A 6,000-nucleotide genomic window follows, 5' to 3' on the forward strand; every position below is an offset into this window, starting at 1 on the left:
TCACCATGGAGATAGATAAGAGCAAATGATTGTATCATCAAAAAGAAGGAAGGAAGCCAGGAGAAGACAGAAATAAAAGGAGAGATCCCATTATAGCAGCACTAATTTTGTAATCAGATGAATAAAGGTACTCTTGAAAGCCTAGACTCTGAAGATATGATACAACAAAGAAGCACAAAAGGTTGCCAGCAGCCAGGTGTGGAGTGCATTTTGGACGTGGAGGGCTCTGCTTTTCATCTGCTTTCTTCCCAGATTGCCCATCATAATATTGGGTTGCAATCATCTGTCTAATCATGAAATTCAACAGTAGGAAACAGCACGAACTGTTCTTTACAGTTGCTAAAAGACAGGCAATAATGAATTTCTGAAGGAAAGCTTTAAGGGGGAAATGGTTAATTCTAGAAGAATTTTAAACCATCTGAACTAGGAGAAAAATTTCTCCTTCAAACATTTTACAAAACATTGTAAAATCTCTCCTTCAATACATGGATTAGATCAGTGTTTCTCAACCTTGGCAACTTGAAGATGTCTGGACTTCAAGTCCCAGAATTCCCCAGCCAGCGAATGCTTTCCGGGTCCACTGGTGGAACCTCTTCTAACTGGTCCGGTAGATTTGACGAACCGGTTCTACCGAATAGGTGCGAACTGGTAGGAACCCACCTCTGCTATAGGCTCTATATTGTCAAGTAATTCTAGGCACCATGATGTTCTCCAATCCACTCAGCTTCTACCCAACTTTGCAGCTAACAAGGGGTCAGTGAATGCTACACAATGATCAGCTTCTGAAATTCTGAAACTTTGGAATCCTTTGTCACATTGTCAAAGGCATAGCCACCTTGGCCATAGTAAGCATGGCAAGCAGAAAAGCTATAACCTGTTCACATCTGAGCCTCAAATTGGTGTGGTATAAGCCTTATGGAAAACACTGGCCCTATGCAGACCCCACCATTTGTCACTGTGCATCAAGGAACTTCATATACTTGGCTTTATTGGGGCATGCATTTAAATGGCTTTGATTAGACTTGCATAAATCAGGCTGAAGACACAGAATCTCCTTTGAGGAAGCTGCTGAGAGGGCATGACAATGAATAAAGAAACAAAGAAATCCCTTCATTCAGCCTGGCTGAGGCCACCAATGTCTTAATTGCTCCAGTAAGAATGGAAAATTGCAGAGGAGACATCAGCAGATAGGGAGCCGTGGACTTCTTTTTTAAAAAAATTGCAAATGCAATAGAAACGAACAAATATTCAAAGGTCTACATGCATGTAAAGGCTGGGTTCATACCACGTAAAAGCAAAAATGTGGTTTGGTAGTTTGTGCTTTTGTATTTACAAATATAGCCAGTGCAGTTTGTAACCTATGGTTTATCACTTGAAATGTTATGACAACTAAGCCAGTTGAAGTTTATTCAATAAGAATCTATCAGGACTTACTATGTGGTGTGAATTCAGTCACTGATTATTTATTGTTAAACTGTTTTTCCAAAATAATCAGATGATCTAATTTGAATGAAAGAACTTTGCAACAGCAATGGCACTTTGATTTATACACTGTTACATAGTGCTTTAAGCACTCTTTGAACAGCTTACAAATGTCAGCATATTAACCCCCAACAATCTTGGTCTTCGTTTTACTGACATTGGAAGGATGGCCTGCTGATTCAACCTTGAGCCAGTCAGGGTCGAACACCTGGCTGTGGGCAGAGCTAGCCTGTAATACTGCATTCTAACAACTGCCCCATCAGGGCTAATAGTATAGATAATCCTCAGTATACAGCTACAATTGAGCCCAAAATTTCCGTTGCTAAGCAAGACAGCTGTTAAGTGAGTTTTGCCCCATTTTATGACATTACTTGCCACCGTTGTTAAATGAATCGCTGCAGTTGTTAAATTAGCAACACAGCTATTAACTGAATCTGGCTTCCCCATTAACTTGGCGATCACATGACCAGCTGTCATAAATATATTCCAGTTGCCAAGTGGTCAAATTTTGATCATGTGATCATGGGGGTGCTGCAGTGGTGGGTTCCAGATCCCGCTGCAACTGGTATGGTGCAGTGGGGCCCAGCATGCACGCACATGCATGCAGAGCATACGCATGCAGCGCACACATGCGTACTTAACGTCTGCGAATGCTCTGCGACGCCACCGCAACGCTCCAGCTGCTTGGCTGAGTGTCGCCCAGGCGCCGTACGCATGCGTGGAAGCCCCAGAGAGCTCAAATACAGGTAAGGGTGGGCGGACAGGTGGGGCCTCCGGAGCACCGTACCGGAATGGTACCCGGTGCTCCCAACAGGCACCAGTATGCCCGTACTGGGGCGCACTGGTCGTAACCCACCACTGAGGTGCTGCCATTGTTACCTGGGTACCTGAGAGACCGCCTCCTGCCGATTACCTCTCTCAGACCAATTAGATCGCACAGGTTGGGTCTCCTCCGGATTCCATCTGCCAGCCAATGTCGGCTGGCGACCCCCCCGGGGGGAGGGCCTTCTCTGTCGCAGCTCCGGCCCTCTGGAACGAGCTCCCTGTTGAGATCCGGACCCTTACTACCCTCCCGGCCTTCCGCAAAGCCACCAAGTCCTGGCTGCTCCAGCAGGCTGGGGGGAGCTGAGAAGCATCTACCTCCATGGAAATTGTGAATGTCGGTTTTGTTTTTAATATGTTGTCTTTGTCTCGTTCCCCCCTTTCCCTTGTCTTTTGTGAGCCGCCCGGAGTCCTCCCGGAGTGGGCGGCATACAAGACAAATAAATAATAAATAATAATAATAAGTGTGAAAAACATAAATCACTTTTTCTCAGTGTCATTGTAACCTCAAGGGATCACTAATGGTTGTAGATTGAGGACTATGTGTAGTAAAGTTTAAAAACAGAAGTGCAAGAACTCCTCAAACCTATTTTTGCTTTCTAGCATCTTCTGTCTTTTCCATAATTATGACACTGTACTATATCATCTGTTTACATCCAAAGAAGGCAAAAGCTGTGTGTCTTGCTTGTCTAATGAATTTGGCTGCTTACATTTTTAAAACTGAATTTGGACACTAGAACGCTTGACATCCGGAAAACCCAAAACTTAAATCTTAATCATAACACTATTCTTCCTCCTTCACTTCAGGTATTGGTTCTTGAGCTAACAATAATTAAGTATGAATGCCGAGACATACAGCGTCAAAGGAGAAATGTGAATAACCAAGCAATGCCAAACAATGTAACTCGAATAAAGAACATCAATAATTTGTCAAGACTCCCACATGTTGTGCAGTTAAACAAAAGTTGGGAAAGTACAGTGACAAAGCTGGTAAGCCCATATTTACTAAACTAAATAACTCTTTCAAAGCTTTATGTCCTTCTCCTATTCAATATTTAATTCATTCATCAATTCATAATAGCTTGCAAACAAATACATTGCTGATTAACTGTGGCATTCTTTGGCTCCGTTATCTTTTGCTGGGTTTCAAGGAATAAAAGCAACAGGATGAAAACTTACCACCCTGAATAAAATTTAATGAGCATTTGGCACAATTCTTTTGGGTCGTATTAGAGAACTCCATGGTATGTAGGAAGGTATGCCATTGGTTTATTTTGTTAAATATTACTTTTTTTCCTCGCTGTTCTATAATCCACTAATGAAAGTGTAGCGCTCTCTCTCTCTCTTCTCTCTCTCTCTCACCTTCCCTCCCTCCTTCCTTCCTTCCCTCTCTACCAATTGAGCCGAGGTGGCGCAGTGGTTAGAGTGCAGCACTGCAGGCTACTTCAGCTGACTGCAGTTCTGCAGTTCGGCTGTTCAAATCTCACCGGCTCAGGGTTGACTCAGCCTTCCATCCTTCCGAGGTGGGTAAAATGAGGACCCGGATTGTTGTTGGGGGCGATATGCTGACTCTGTAAACCGCTTAGAGAGGGCTGAAAGTCCTATGAAGCGGTATATAAGTCTAACTGCTATTGCTATTGTCTTTAGACAGCTAAAATCTTCAACCAAGTCAACAGCCACTCCTAACACTTTGTGCTCCCTTAAACCATAGGTATTAGTCTTCCATAGCTGCAGTATCCTTGTAAGGGAAAAATAATTGGTATTAATATATGGTGTATAGCTCGGATAATTGTTTATAAAGATATACAACATGAGGCTGTTGGAGGATGTAAAGGCAGTCTTGCTTCCTGTATATGGTCTTCTGGGTTATTTTACTGCATTTGTGCCCATCTGAATAATGTTCTCACAAAGTTTCTCTTATGGGAGGCAGTGTGGTTATTTGGTAATGGAGCACTTGGTTAGTATGGGTAGCTAGGATTGCAGTTAGGATTTGTTAGGACTTAATAGATTTGTGTTTCTCATTTGCACCATTTCCTCTGCTGATGAGGATATCCAAGAGAGGCAGTGTGTTGTTTTTTTCTTCTTCCCTTGCGAATTTTATTCCTTTGAAGGCATTTCGAGAACAGAAACAGACAATGTGAACCTTACTCACTTTCCTCCCATGTTGTCATATAACTCCTTGTGTAGGTGTGGCGGTCACCCATGGCATGCACAGCCACGCTGAACCACACAGGAAAAAACAAACTCCTAAAAGACATAACATCCTGATAGTTCACTCTAGATGTGCCTTACCCAACGACGCCCAGGATTTGACCATATATAGACAGAACTTCCCTGAGCAGTAGATTAGCAATTGTAGTTTGACAGGCTGTCTTAAATCACATGCTGATTGCTCCTCCTGCCTTTGTCCTATCTCAATAAAAGGGGCTCCCAGACCCCAATCTGGGTCGCCTCATCCCGAGAAAACTCGTGTCCGTGTCTCTTCTCAACATTGGCCTCATGAGCGAACCACGGGTACATCACACTCCCACAGCAAATCAGATCTCCCTGTGCATTTTTCTGCTGCAGGTTGAAAATATTTCTTTCTCTTGCATCATAGAATCACGGGGCTGGAAGGGACCTTGAATGTCTTCTAGTCCAACTCCAGCCCAATGCAGGAATCCTCGTAGCATTTTGGACAAATAGCTTTTCTTAGAAACCTCCAGTGATGGTGTATTAACAAATTCCAAATTCCAAATTTAATGAATTTATATGCCGCCCAATCCCGAAGGACTCCGGGCGGCTTACATAAAAACAACTCTAGAGAGAATACAAACAAATTTAAAATAGAGAGGGGAAGCAGGTTAAAAAACACATCATGCACTCAACCTTAGTGGGGCTGGACCTCATTCATGAGGTCAACAGCCCCAGGCCTGCCGGAATAGCCAGGTCTTAGTAGACTTTCGGAAGGCGGAGAGAGTGGGGAGGGTCAGGATCTCTGGGGGTAGATCGTTCCATAGGGCCGGGGCAGTTACAGAGAAGGCCCTCCCCGAGGCGCTGCCAGACGACATTGTCTAGTCGACGGCACCTGGAGAAGGCCCGCCCTGTGTGATCTTATCGGACGCTGGGAGGTATGTGGCAGAAGACGGTCTTGTAGATATCCAGGTCCTAAGCCATGTAGGGCTTTAAAGGTGATAACCAGCACCACAACTTCAGGAGGTAGTCTATTCCGTTTCTTAATAGCTCCCAGAGTCAGGAAATTCCTCCTGAATTCAATCTCTCACTGTAAAGCTTCCACACACCCATTCTTGTCTTACCCTCAGGTTAGAGGGAGAATGAATCCACACCGTGGATTCCCTATGACCTTCCCATTGGAAGACTGCTGCCATGTCTTCCCTTAGCCCTGCTTTCTTTAAGCTAACATACCAAGTCCCTTTAACTGCTTTTTGTAGGATTTAGCCTCTCTTGCTCCTCTTCACACTCTTCCCAGTTCCTCGGTATCTTTTTCGATTCCATTTCTGTTTGTGGTACAAGCGAGTTCCAGAGGTTCATTGTTTTCTTTCAGAGGAAGAATGTCACTTCAACTGATTCAGTACATCGCATTAGCTCTAATGTCATTTAAACCTCCCTTCTACTTTACTTTTTTTTTTTTTTTGGTAAATGTGTTTTTTTATTTTCCATTTTCATTTCGTACAGCCACATATATACTGTGCATAA

The sequence above is a fragment of the Thamnophis sirtalis genome, unplaced genomic scaffold (genome assembly GCF_051295495.1).
Source record: "Thamnophis sirtalis isolate CommonGarterSnake01/CBP01778 unplaced genomic scaffold, rThaSir2_p1.2 scaffold_1, whole genome shotgun sequence".
NCBI classification, from domain to species: Eukaryota; Metazoa; Chordata; class Lepidosauria; order Squamata; family Natricidae; genus Thamnophis; species Thamnophis sirtalis.